The sequence below is a fragment of the Herpailurus yagouaroundi genome, unplaced genomic scaffold, assembly GCF_014898765.1.
Source record: "Herpailurus yagouaroundi ecotype Mexico unplaced genomic scaffold, PumYag 29, whole genome shotgun sequence".
Taxonomy (NCBI): domain Eukaryota; kingdom Metazoa; phylum Chordata; class Mammalia; order Carnivora; family Felidae; genus Herpailurus; species Herpailurus yagouaroundi.
The window spans coordinates 119,716,777-119,732,228 of NW_024412377.1; positions in this window are offsets into that span (position 1 = coordinate 119,716,777).

Sequence of the window (15,452 nt, forward strand, 5' to 3'; positions counted from 1 at the left end):
CTGTGTCTCCCTCTCTCTCTGCCCCTCCCCACTCATGCTCTGTCTCTCTACAGCTCTCAAAAATGAATAAACGTTAAAAAAAAATTTACAAATACAATAGCTATACTGGACTTGAACAAAGACTGTTGGTTGAGTTGCAATCTGCCAAACTAGATGACCTATTGTTTTAGAAAAAAAACACTGCCTGTTCTCATCTGTTTGCCTTTTAATTTTTACAGTATCTGTTAAATGAAATTTGACTTTAGATTAAAAGAGAGGCTTACATGGATTTGTCCTGGAATCTCAGCTCTTTTTAAAAAATCTCACTCTGTAAGTTGACTTTAAGGAAAAGTAATTTCTGCAATTTAGCATGGAGGGGATTTTACATTTGCTTTTCTAATAAGTTATATAGAGAGCTTTAAGGATGCTAGGGAGGCTTTACATGAGGAGTATACTCAATAGGCATGGGAAAATATATTTTGCTGTTTGCTTCATCTTCTGGTTTTATGTGAAAACCTTAATTTAATTTTCCCATTAATATCCAAAGCTTGACTGTGCACAAAATGACACGATATTAAGGGTGGATTTTATGGTATTTAAATTCCATTTTCCCCTCCTCTTTTACCCATTCATATTGAGGGGAAATTTTCAAATTAAGTAAAATATAATGTTTAGGCATAAATGAGACAGGAGACCAAAACCAAAGCAGTGTCACTTGCTACAAAGAGTCCCATATTCTGTGAGCATACTACAATTTCTCCTCACTGCTTCTGCGGATAAAGCAATTTAAATTTGCCAAGAAAGTTATCATCATATTGCCAAACTGGGCTTCCAATTTATTACATTTGTGCTGGGAACCCCTTTTACACAAAATCTTAAATCTCATTCTCTGAACTCAAAAATCTTTGTCAGTGTGAAGGTCATTAATTTTTATTAAATGAAAATCTTTTCTTTTAACTTGAAAGAAAATGAGGATTAGTCTCAATAACTTTCATTAAATAAATGGAACAAATTAAAATTTATACTACATCTCTAGATGTATCGAAAATGGTCTCATCAAAAGCCTATTAGTTGACAAGAAGGGAAGTGTCTCAGTGGGTTATGGTAAAAGATGAACCCAGAATTTAGAAAACAAGATCTGTTTGCTGCTAAGCTACGGTCTGCAGTTAATTTTATTCCATTGTTACATTAGACTTCCATTTTAATGTTATAGTCAGGAGGTAAAGAGAACATCAACTTTATAGGCTACAGTTAAAATAACTAATCTTTTGTAACCACATCTATGTTTGTGTAGCTTCTGGCAGCTTAGAATACAAATTTATAAATATCAGCTCTTTCTGCAAGATTTATTAGAAATACTATATGCTTTGGACATAAACATGGGGGATCACAATTCTATCTGTACCACTTGGTAGTTCTTATTTTCAGAAAATAACTTCAACTTTCTGAGCCTCCATTTTCTTATCTTCAAAGTGGGAATAATTCCAACCTTGCATGTTTGGCCAACGCCCCCTCCCTCCCTTCCGTTTTGTTGATCATGGGACCTAATTTCCATTATAGGACCCAGAGACACTGCCGGTTCAGCTTCTTCTCCTAGGGCTTTAAATGTGGACTCTTTAAAGTTTGGTCCCGCCCCTTCTTATTCTCTACTCTTTTCCTAGGTGCTACCACTAATGACCTTGGCCTCATTCCAAAGGAGATTTCTCAAATAGATGTCTTCAGCACAATCCCCTCCTCTGGGTTGCATTCCATCTATCCAGCTTCCTATCCAACATTATCACTAGGTGTCACACAGCTACTTCCCATTCATCACATCCCAACATGGCTTCATGATCTTCCCCCACAAAATTGATTCTTCTCCTTTCCTGTCTCGTGAGTACCACTCCATTCTAAACAAAACGAAAAACAAGAGCAAAATCCTACTCTCAATTTGTAATACCATTATTTATGGCTGTCTGGGACCACATGCTGTTAAGTTCTGGGCCCAGATGTACTTCTTACTAGTTAAGGGGATCTATGTTTCATGTTTGAAAGCAGGGACTTTGGCATCTGACTCCTTGAGCTTAAATTCCCACTACTTCTTATGAGATCTGTTAGATTATGAAAATGGTTAATCTGTTTGAGTTTCAGGTTCTAAGAATATAAAACTGGCAGAGTAGTGTTAGTTTTCTTAAGCTATCATAGTGAGAACTATGTTCATTATTATGAACTAGTTTAATATGAACTAAGTTCATTATTAAAAAGTATCTTACCTCTGTGCTGAGCATATAATAAGTGCTCAGGTAACACTTATCATTATTAACTTTAAAAGATGCAAGATTAAGTCTGGCCTTTCCATTACAAGCAGTTAAGACTGTGGTAATATTACCTCATCATTTTCTTTTCCTTATTTATAAAATAGAATTAAAAAATAGAATCCACCTAACATCATTCGTTGTGAGAAGGAAATGACATTGTATTTATACCTCACCTAGTCGACTTCTGCGTATATGGCACAGTTTCAACATCTGTTGGTAGAGTCTTCCACATTTCACTGCTTCAACAAAGCCCAGTTTGTGACTTTAGTGAAATAATGAAAATGTTACTAAGAGCAATATTAACATTCACAAATTCAGCTGCTACATTTTTTTTAAATAAAATATTTGAGAAATTCTGGAGTAAAGACGAAAAAATGGATAGTGAAAATAGATCCAATAAAATATCATACTAATTGATGTTTAAAACATAAGAGGAGGGGCGCCTGGTTGGCACAGTCAGCTGAGCATCTGACTTCGGCTCAGGTCATGATCTCATGATTAATGAGTTTGATCCCCACATAGGGCTCACTGCTGTCAGCCAAGAGCCCTTTTTGGATCCTACATCTTCCTCTCTCTCAGCCCCTACCCTGCTTGCTTGTGCGCGCTCTCTCTCAAAAATAAAAACTAAAAAAAAATACATGTTTTAAAAGTCAATACTCAGGCATAACTGATTAATTAGTTCTAGTTGAGATCTTGATTATTTTTTACTATTACTATTGGAGCTATTAAGCTTTCTAACTGAAGACTTTGCTTTTTAAGTATATTTGAGTTCACCAACTATAGTGGAAAGAGTTGAGCTTTATTCAGATTCCTGGTTTGTGAACCAGGTATAAACTCCAGGTCAGAATTTACCTGGTAGGTCTGTATGGAGTAGAAGCTAGTAGGAGATGTGATGTGAACTCCACAAAGCAAGGCATTTTATGTTTCTTAGCCATGCATTCTCAGGGTCTAGAACTTTGTCTGGCATATAGTTGCTACTTAATAGCTATGTGTTAAGTGAATGGACATATAGCATGTAACCTGCCTTCTAGATCTGTACAGCCCATGATTCCAGTTTAAGATTCTAAGGGATTTAAATAGAACTTAGATTAAACTGAGTCTATTTGAACACATACATGGTATAAAACCACCAGAAAGAAAACAGCTAATGTGGGCCTATGTTCTGCTTTATACAAAGACCTCTCAATTTCCCTTTCTCTGTTGAGCACAGTATCTTGTGCAACATTGATGTTCAAACTTCTGGTGATGCAAAGTTAATGTTCAAGGTATTTGTTAAATAACTGAACAAATTAAAAGTAGGCATCAAAACTCACTACAACCAAAAGCAATAACCAAGGCCAGATACATGAGTCAACTTTAGAAGGGAACTATACAAAGTAGGTTCAAACCCTCTCAGATAGGAATTTTAAATTAAAATCTTCCTAAGGACAAATACTGAGACACGATAGTGCATGTCTCATAGATTGGCTTTACAAATTAGTCGCTATTAAATTACTTGTGCCTAACATTTCTTCATCTCTAGATGGAAATAGTAATGTTTACATTTTTACAGAATTGAAATAAATGCTAAGAGACAGAGAAGGTTAAAACAAAACATTCTATCCAAAGGGCTATTTTCTTCTTATTTAGGAAATTTTTCATCTATGTTTTAAATAATTAACTAAACCATTAAACAAACGAGGGTTTCTATTTTTCACCAGATGATAGTATTCAGCAAAGCACATTATCATCTGACAGGTCTAAGGAGGTCAGTGGTTTTGGGATCTGTAGGCAGGGGGAGTTCCTGGGTAAACAACTCATTTAGAAGCAGGATATGGCCTATTTGGCTTAAAAAGTAGCTAGAGGGGCGCCTGGGTGGCGCAGTCGGTTAAGCGACCGACTTCAGCCAGGTCACGATCTCGCGGTCTGTGAGTTCGAGCCCCGCGTCGGGCTCTGGGCTGATGGCTCAGAGCCTGGAGCCTGCTTCCGATTCTGTGTCTCCCTCTCTCTGTGCCCCTCCCCCGTTCATGCTCTGTCTCTCTGTCCCCAAAATAAATAAACGTTGAAAAAAAAAATTAAAAAAAAAAAAAGTAGCTAGAAAAACCACTAATTTCTCTGCAGCATGACACCATACACACATGCTAAATAAAATAAACAAAATGATGTCAAATAGATGGGCATTACAAATGATCCAAATTTGCAGCTGGGGCTATTCCCTCGCGTTTCCACATGGCCTCATCCTCCCATTGTATTCAACATTAAAATCACAAAAGTGGCTTTTGCTCTGGTTTGAATTGCAGTTTTCATGAAAATTGTCCCTAACTCCTATTACAAAGTTAATAAATAATAAAAACAATATTACCACCCAGTTCAGCTTTCATGATTATGTTTTCATGGTGAACTTTCGCTAAAGTTTTCCCAAGTTATATATGTGTGTGTGAGTTTAAATTGTGTTTTTAAAATAAAGAAAACAGAAAATTAAGAGTTATGTGGCAGTTTTACCCCTTCTGTCCCCTCTTGTGCTTCTATCACGCCAAAGACTAAAATAAAAGGGAATATAACCACACTTATTTAATTAATTTTGTGAACAGAAATGGTCTAAACCACTGCTTGGATGTGAAATGAAATCCAGGGGTTCTGTTTCTTTTGTCAATAATTGCTTTGGAGTTTTAAAGACATAGCTCTTACAGTGCTAAGAAGCAGCATCGTATATATCCTTGTGAAGCAGAAAATTCTATCTCGAATAAACAATGTGTGCATTTTGAGTAGGCCACTTTTATGGCACGGATTTCCTTAATTACAGCATCTATTTCTGGAAGATGAAAAGGAGACTGTTGTCACCTTTGCTACATATCATAAGATCATTTTGATTTTATCCCTTTCCTATAGGAGCAATTCCTAGTTCACTGAAATGGAAAGAAAGATAGGCACTCCGCTTGATCAGAAGTTTACCTACAGGGGTGCCCCATACTGGGAACTGAGCATTGGGTACAGCTATGTGGATGGCATCAGTGACCTCAACAAGAGAATTTTCACTGTAATGATAATAACAAAATTCTAATTAGAGTGGATTTATGAATGATTAAGAATTTTTTCCAAATCACACAACTAAGATTTGTAAAGAACTAGTCTATTTCTTTATCCTTATTAATTGTATCCAACAGTGTATAGTTCTATGGAAATTGAAAACTTTTTAAATGCCAAATAATAACCTGAATAAAATACACAATTTAGTAAAAAAAAAAGAAAGGAGGGATAGTGAAAAATATGCAAATAGTGAGGAGAGAGATTTAATAGGGAAGTGCATCTTGAAAGGACAGAGTGGACACAGGAATGTGACTGGGTTACATGCTTGTATTTGGAAGGGCCAAACAGTCAGTTCAACCTGACTTAGGAAAAAACGGGGGGGAGATTTCTTGGCTAATCTAAGTGCAAAGTTCAGGCATAGTTCCTTCAAGGTGATCCATGCCATTGTCTGCTTTCAGTCAAGCTCCACCTCCCAGCTCTCTTTTTGGTTTCACTTTTAGGCAAGTTCCCAGTCGTGTTGGTCATCAGTGACTCCTGGCTTACCTCTCACTGTCCAGCAATGCTTCTGAAAGCGACTTTTCCTCAGTAGTTCTTGTAAACCATATGTATTGGTTCTGATCAGCCTGGCTTGTGCTCTGTATAGGTCAATAACCATTTACTGTGGGGTAGATTAGCCAGATTTAGGACTCATCTGTACCTCTTGGAAGTGGCATGGTGAAGTCTGCTCTTCTCAAACCACAGATATTAGCAATTAAGGAAAGAGTTACCCATAAGAAAATTAAATTACCCATAAGAAAATACTATAAAAATGGGGGACTAGATATTGGATGCATAAAATAAGATGTCCATGATAGGGGAGAAGAAAGAAAATGTAAAGGAAAGAATAGAGGCAAATATTTATGTAGCATTTACTGAGACTCTACCTAGATTTTTCACATTTTCTCATTTAACACTCATGACAACCCCAAGGTTTAAGTGCTCACTCATGCTGAGGAAAGTTGCAGAAAGGGAGAGGATCTCTAATAATTACTTTGAAGAACACTTGCCACTAGTTCTCATTTATAAACTAATATTTCAAGCTTAAAATAACCATCTTCATAACCATATACTGAAAAAAAATACATATGGTACACCTGTTCAGCATTATAACAAGCAGCCATGAAAACAAATTGATACAAATAAATGAGACAGAAAGTAGTAGTCATATGATCTGGTATCATTCTGGAGGTGTCTGGTCAACTTACCCAGCAAGTGAAACTCTTCTCTTCTGAGGGTGAACAAAGAGTGGTTGCACATGTGTGAGGACTGAGGGGGGAGCTGCAGAGTGGGTGGGGGTGGGGCGGGAACTCTATCTTACACGGTTTCTCAAACAGTCCTCTCAATTCAGCCTCACCTCTCTCCATTTCCTTTAGAATTACACAATAGTTCCAAATCCAGAACCTTCCTGGAGGTTCGGGGGCTAACACTGAATTGTTGCAAAATGGCTGCTTCACTTTGGGCAGGTGGATTTAGCCTCATTTGCACTGCCATTTTTTCATCCATTTCCTCTTCATGCTATTGACATCTCTCATCTGGGCCCTTCTTTGCCACTCTTTTTTTTTTTTTTTTTGGTAGACTTTTACCTTTATTATTTTTTTTAACTTTTACTTTTTTCCCACTGGTATTCTGAGAGGTAACAAGCATAAACATACGTGTAAATTCAATCTACCTCCTTTCACCAGAATTCCTTTAATTCAATTCTACATCATCTATTCACATTTAATAACCGAGAATATTAAATATGCTATTATGAATCCCCATTAGCAGTCTAAAGCCCCACTCTGAATTTCAACAAATCTACCCATTCCCAACATGTTTATATGCATCAACCTCTAAACCCATCAACATCCATAAAATGTGAACAAAGTCCTAACCCTGTATTTGATTACTCTGTTTTTCAGTTGGTTCCAACTCTCAAGTGTCACTAGGTATCAAACAGAATGTTCATTCTGACCATAATGTCTGTAAGATGTCAGAAAATATATGGCAATGTTTAGATTAGTGTTTTGAGGAGTGCCTTAACAGCTCAGTCATTTAAGCATCCGACTCTTGATTTGGGCTCAGGTCATGATTTCAGGGTCCTGGGATTGAGCCCTGCGTCAGTCTCCATGCTGAGCGTGGAGACTGCCTTGAGATTCTCATTCATTCATTCATTCATTCTCTCTCTCTCTCTCTCTCTCTCCTTCTCCTCCTCCTCTCCCCTGCTCACACTCACTGTCTCTGTCTCTAAAATAAAAAATATTTTTTTAAAAAATTAGTGTTTTGAGTTGTGGTCACTTAAGTTTCCAAGCACTTAAATAATGTAATTGATCCAAGGTAACTTCTCATTCTATATGGAGTTTTCTGACCTACTCTTAAAAAATTGCACCTACAATTTCCACATCTATATAAAAACAAAAAAATAGACATAATGAAAGATCATGAAGGCTGGTACAAAGTGGTGCCGAAATGAAAATGCCATGCATCTTCTCCTCGAGGCTTTAGTATCTCAGAAAAAAATACACATTTGGGAAAGAAGGACACTGAATCATAGAACCAGAGAAAATGCAGCTTGAAATAGCCCATTTCTTTTAGCTGTCAGTAAATTTTTGGTGGTTGGTTTGCTTTGTTTTATAGCTTTTCTTTGGCTCTATAAAGTATCTTGACATACTGTTTGAGACCTCTGGCTTGCTATCTATTCCTTTTTTTTTTTTTTTTTTTTTTTTTAGAATAAGTGAGATGCCATTGTGAAAGGCACTGAGGCATCACTGTTAAATTATACCCACTGTATGTGCAGACAGCCATGTAGTGAGCTCGCTCTTACTTAACTCATTCAGCTTTAATTTATTTCTCACATAGAAGAACAGTAGTGATCACCAAGTTATGATAGATTTGATACTTGGATACCTGGACATTCTTTCTTATAAGGTATAATTATTATACCACATTTTACCAGCTAACATTTTTACTGGAATTCAGGTATTCTATTCAAATGAAGAATATGTTAAAAATTGGAACACAGGTTAATAACTTAGCATTTTGACTGACATATATAGTTGCTCAATACCTATCAATTACTCTAACTCATTGAATATTCATTCTTATTTCCCACACTAAGGCCTTTGTCCTAACTGTTCCACTGCCCTAAATACCCTTGTTCCAGATCTTAGGATTGATGGCTCTTCCTTATCTTTCTAGCATTAGCTTAAATGTGCCTGTCTCAGAGAAACTCCTCTGATTGAGGTATGCTTTTCCATAATACCAATTTAAATTCAATTTAAAATGTTTTGTGGGGCGCCTGGGTGGCTCAGTCAGTTAAGTGTCTGACTTCAGCTAAGGTCATCTCTTAAATCCAGTTCATGGGTTTAAGCCCCACATGGGGCTCTGTGCTGACAGCTCAGAGCCTGGAGCCTGCTTTGGATTCTGTGCGTCCCTCTTTCTCTGCTCCTCCCCTGCTGGCTGGCTCCCTCTCTCTCAAAAATAAATAGACATTTGGGGCGCCTGGGTGGCACAGTCGGTTAAGCGTCCGACTTCAGCCAGGTCACGATCTCGCGGTCCGTGAGTTCGAGCCCCGCGTCAGGCTCTGGGCTGATGGCTCAGAGCCTGGAGCCTGTTTCCGATTCTGTGTCTCCCTCTCTCTCTGCCCCTCGCCCGTTCATGCTCTGTCTCTCTCTGTCCCAAAAATAAACAAACGTTGAAAAAAAATTAAAAAAAAAATAAATAGACATTAAAAAATAAAATAAAATTTAAATTTTTTGGTACTTATCAGAGCTCATTCTTTTCTTAATTATTATTTTGCATATATAGCAAAAACAGATAATTCAATTTTGTCCTATGTTTTGTTTCTATTGCCTAAAACAATGCCTGGAATATGGTAGGTATATCCATGCCTCCATATTATACTAAGAAAGGGACTTTGGTGTTATCATTGTGGTAGCTTTAATGCTTTGTGCAGGTATGGCCTTCATATGTGTTCAATTAATTAATAAATGACTTTCCTGTGTAGTTTAATGCCTATATTGGATCTTTAAAAATAAAATACCCCAGGGACGCCTGGGTGGCTCAGTCAGTTAAGCGACGGACTTGGGCTCAGGTCATGATCTTGTGGTTCGTGACCTTGAGCCCCACGTCAGGTTCTGTGCTGACAGCTCCGAGCCTGGAGCCTGGAGCCTGCTTGGTACTCAGGGTCTCCCTATCTCTCTGTCCCACCCCTGCTCACGCTCTGTCTCTCTTTCCTTCAAAAATAAATAAACATTTAAAAAAATTTTTTTAATTAAATACCCCATCCTTGATGCTTATCCAAGACAAATAAGGTTTTATATTAACACGCAAAAAAAAAAAAAAAAAAATGTTTTTAAAGGATTTACTTACAATTGCTGAACACTGAGAAAAAACAAATTCTGGTGAATGGAAAAATAAAATGTGGTAAATCCATTTAATAGCATACTACCAAACAATAGAAGGGAACAAACTACTAAAACATGCAAGACCACAGATGAATTTTAAACACACAATGCTAAGTAGTCAGACTCAAAATTCAATTGACTCTGATTCAATTGACATGATCTTTGGGAAAAGATTAAGAAAATAAACCTGTTATTATTTAAGTAATTAACTAAATTATTAACCCCATGGGGATGGGGGAGGAGTTTACTACAAGGGAATTTTAGGGGGTGATGATGGTAGGGGTGGTTACATGACTGGATGTTCTTGTACAAACCCATAGAACTCTATTCCCAAAATAGTGAGTACTCCTTTATGTACATTATACCTCAATTTTTTTTTTTTTGAAGTAAAATACAGGGCGCCTGGGTGACTCAGTGGGTTAACCATCTGCCTCTTGATTTCAGCTTAGGTCATGATCTCATGCATGGTTCAAGGGAATGAGCCGCACATTGGGCTCTGCAGTGACAGCATAGAGCCTCCTTAGGATTCTCTCTTTCTCCCTCTCTCTCTGCCCCTTCCACACACACTGTCTCTAAATAAATAGATAAACATTTTTGTTTTTAAATTAAAATAGGTGAGCCATTACAATCCACTACAATTCAAAGAACTATTAGGCTGTTGTATAGCTGCCTAACTATTTTCTGGTGACTCTTTGAAAGCATGTCCTATTATTTTACTCCTCCAAAGTCTTCCCAGCTTAGTTCTCATAATGGTCTACAGTGTTGTACGTGAACTGCTAACCCAGTGCTTTGCTGACCTCATCTTCTATCACATTCTCCTTCACTCAGTGCTCTAGCCAGAGTGGCTATCTTATTGATCTTCAAACACATTCAGCAACAGGAGGCCTTTGCACTTCCTGTTCTGTGCCAAAATGCTTACCTTTCTATATCTACATGCTTTATTCCCTTTACCACCTTCAGCTCTGTCTGCACAGATCAGCTGATCAGAGATGTTTTCCTTGGCTAGTGTATATAAGTAACACCTCCCTCCTTGTATACTGTTTTCTTTTCTATACATAAAATATTTCTCTCTTTTCTTTTTTAAGTCTGTATATCCTCATTAGGATATAAGCTTTATGGAGTTTGAAATTATGTTTTATTCACCAGTGTTTCTCCATCTTTTAAAACAATTCCCAATTTCAGTGATATATATCTTTATCTATATCTATCTATATCACTTTTATATATATGCACATATATATATATACACATATATATATGAAAAAATAGATGAACTAATTATCTAATGTATATGTGTTGGCAGAGACTGACTAGATACTGGTGAAACCCATTTTTTTCTTCCCAAGCACACAATCTTCACTTCCCCAACTACCTGGCTTATAGGGGTCATATGACTAGTTCTTATCAATGGAAATGGAAAAGATAGTTCACAGTATGGTTTAAGTAGCTATGATCAATTTACCTTTCCTTTGCTCTTTTCTCTTACTTTTCCCTTACCCTGGATGAGGTATAACATTTATATATTATCAAATGGATGACATCTATACATTATCAAATTATTAAAGCCATTTACTGGAAATGGAAGAGGCACAGGATGGAAGAGTCTAGTTCCCTTAAGAGCCTTCCTGAGGCGCCTGGGTGGCGCAGTCGGTTAAGTGTCCGACTTCAGCCAGGTCACGATCTCGCGGTCCGGGAGTTCGAGCCCCGCGTCAGGCCGTCAGGCTCTGGGCTGATGGCTCAGAGCCTGGAGCCTGTTTCCGATTCTGTGTCTCCCTCTCTCTCTGCCCCTCCCCCGTTCATGCTCTGTCTCTCTCTGTCCCAAAAATAAATAAACGTTGAAAAAAAAAAAAGAGCCTTCCTATACCTCCACGTTCACTTGACTTGCTAATATTAATAAGAAACCTTTATTGTATAAAGCACTATACTTTTAAGTTGTTTGTTATAGCAGCTAGTGTTACTGACCCTGAGGAGAACACACAAATTTAGAATCAAAAGATGTTTCTAATTTGAGGTTTGCCACATCTGGCCATCAGTTATGATAAGAAACTATTTCCAGAATTTGTACACTGGAGACAGTAAAACTAACCACTTCATAGGATGAAAATGCTCTGCACATCAAAAAAAAAAAAAAAAAAAAAAAAGAATAATGGAAAAACAATTCATATATAGATTTTAAAGAATTTTACAAACATGAATTTTGTAAAGGGCAACTTCTTTTAGTTTACTGATTTAGGTTCTATTTTCCCAAACATTTCTTCACTAACTTCTCTTCCTGTTCATTCTCTCAATATTTAACATTTACTTAATTAGTATATTCTCTGTGCCAAGCACTGTGCTGAACAAGAAAGACAATGCCTGGTTTCATAGGAAGTGAGTACAGAAAATAACAAGGAAACAATCAATCATGGTGTGAAAAGTATGTTTGACAGAGAGGTGAAGTCTACAGAGTATCATGGGTAAGACAGGAAAGCCTGCCCCATACTTGAGAGATTGGGGATGGTGTCTCAGAGGAAGGGACTTTAAGTTGCTATTGCAATGATTAGGATACATTTTATTAATGTTTGTTTGTTTGTTTGTTTGTTTATTTATTTATTTATTTATTTATTTATTTATTTATTTATTTAGAAAGAGGGAGGGGCAGAGAGAGAGAAGCCTAAGCAGGCTCTACACTGTCAGTGCAGAGTCTGATGTGGGGCTCAATCTCATGAGCAATGAGATCGTGACCTGAGCTGAAATCAAGAGTCAGACGCTTAACCAAATGAGCCAAGCAGGTGCCCCAAGAATAAATTTGGAAGGTAAACTGGATGATGGGATTGGAGGGGCAGTGCTTTTTAGAATACAAGGAACTTTGATGGAATTGAAAGAATTAAGAGGCAGGGTAATGTACTAGCAGGAAAGGAGCAAGAGATATGGGATGGCTGTAAGAATAAGATCAAGTTGTGAAGAACTCTAAAAGTTACAAAAGTGTTTGGTTTTTACTTAAAGGGGAATAGAAACTATTAAAAGGCTTAAAATGGATAAATATGATTACATTTTCTTTTTACAGAGTGATCAGCCCAAATTACAGATAACAATGTGAACGTGAGAATGGCATCACACTAAAGTATGCTGCTGCAATTCTCAAGGGGAAAAAAAGATGGAAATTCCAACTGGGAATTTCAACTGGGGAGATTTCAGTGGAACAGGAGAAAAGTTGACAAACCAGGACATTTTTTAAACTGGTATTATCAGGACACTGCTATTGTAAGTAGTTATATGTTTGAAACAAGACGAAGAGACAGGCATTACTTCTAGTTTCTAGTTTGGGCATATTCTGAAACTCTAGGGATTTCTCTGCAACTATAGGAAAATCCTTTCTCATTTTATTTTCTTTCTTCATTTTCCTCTTTCACTTTATTGTCTCTAATTGAGTTAATGGTATACTACCAACGCTACAGTCAGCCACGGTCACAATCTGTCTCTATCTATCTATCTATCTATCTATCTATCTATCTAAAATAGATCTTGATTATATATTTTTAACTAATATATATTAATATTTATATACCTATTGTATATATCTACCATATAAATATATATAATTTTCCCCTTGCTTTACTATTTTGTCGAGGGCTTCCAATGAAGTTTGGATAGTATTGGAAAAGTTTGGAAGTATTGGCAACGTTTCCTGCTTTCACCACTAAGTATAATATTAATTTTTTTGAGTTGTCCTTTATCAGATTGAGGGAGTTCTTTCTGTTCCAAATTAGCTGAGATATTTTTCGTAATAAAAGGACATTAAATTTTATCAAAAGCTTTTTGTCTGTTATCCTCTTAACATGGTCAAATATACTGACTGACTTGTGCATGTTAAACCAACCTTGCATTCTTGGCATAATTCTTCTTGGTCATGACATAATACTTTTGCATATAGTGATGAATTTTATTTGCTAATATTTTGTCAATTATTTCTGCATCTATGCTTATGAGGGATATTAAACTTTTTTAAATCTTCCCACCATAAAACAACTAGAAAAGTAGATTACATATATGAAATCACTGTTCTAAAAATTACCTATCAGGAATTCCTTCAAAGAAGGTAAATACATCAAATGAGCTCTTTAAGCACCCCAGTTTAACTTCTTAGAAACATTTTCTGACCCTTGTGTAGGGACAGGAATTCTAAGCAGAACAGAGATAAATTACTGAATTAAGGATAAAGAAGTAAAATTTCAGTGAGGCTGAGGCTTCAAGGAGGAGACAGATATCCGAGAGAAAAGCTGCATGTATCTGCATACTCCTGTATCTTTTACTAAACCTAAGTCAGCAAGTCTAAGGTCTAGCTGAAAAACCGATTTTTAGAAATACTGTGCATTCTTCTCTATTTAACAAAGTATTTGGCATAGCGGCAATTCAACCTTGAGTTGCAGCTACTTGACTCAAAATGATGACTGGAAAACTATAAAATTTACTCAACTTGCTCATTGTTTTCATATGCCCAACAACTTAATTTTCACCCTGAATTGGTATTTTCCTTCATTCTGGAAGAAACAGAAGACTGGCCTCCAGAAACATCTTGTTTTAACGAGTGGGTAGATGAAATGATTAGGCATGGTATGGTCCTTTTCCATTTTTAATTTCCGTGATGATTGCTGGCAGAAGGCAAGCAATATGCAGCCTCCACCTCAGGTGTGCTAGCATATTGCAATTTAAATAAAGCTACTCTTACTCACCCAGAGGGAAAGCGATTGATCACAGTGTCTGATGATTTACTTCCAGAGTAAGCTACAATTCCCTGCCCCAAACACCAAGATCTATTTAGTAAAAAAAGGGTATCATTAAAACCAAGACACATATTATTCACAAATTGTGGTCTAAGGGAATGTAAATGACATAATTATTCTCCAACAGGTAAACAAATTCAGTGTCTTCTCTACATCCACCCTTATAAATAATTGTTCCAATTAGTGTTATCCAAACACTGTATGAAGCTAATTTAAAGCAATGCAAGTATGATTATTTTTTATACTTAGTGAAATAAATCCAAGTCAGGCAAGGAAGGGGCTCATGGCAGAGGAAGAGAGATGCAGATGGCAAATCAACTTGAAAATTACATAACCAAATAAGGGTGACAGGAATAAGAGTATAATCGAGAGGCAAGTCACACTACTTATTATTATTGTCATCAATACGTTATATTGAGCAACAATGAACAATGACCCTAGATCACTAGTCAATTTGGTCTGGAATCAATACCAAGACGTGGGACTTCCCTGATTGTATAGAAAAATAATAATTATGAAGGAATAGCCACAGTGCGCTCCTCATATTGGCACTGTGTTTGTTACATTTTCAAATGGCATTTGATGCCTAGTGTATTATTTTAGCTTTATACTGACACACTGTTTAAGAGCTTATGCTCTGAAGCCAGCCTGCTTTGAGTTCCAGTGCTGACTCTGAAATTTAACCTCAGTGAGTCTCAATTTTCTCAGCGCTAAAAAGCATGGTCTCATTAGAGAACTTGCTTCTTAGAGATGTTTAAGATGAAAATTAGTGAAGATGTGGACAGACTAAATCAACAGATAAAGTTTTTGGAGCTGGCTGGTGATGGAATTGGGATCTAAAACACACATTCACCTTCTAGAGCCTTCAGTGCAATCACCGTGCATGCTGCCTCTACCCTTTCAGCAGGTAGAGCAATTTTCAGGGGTTTGGAGCAATTGAGCAAACTCACGCATGCAGGGCACTTCGTCCACTGTTTGGCAGG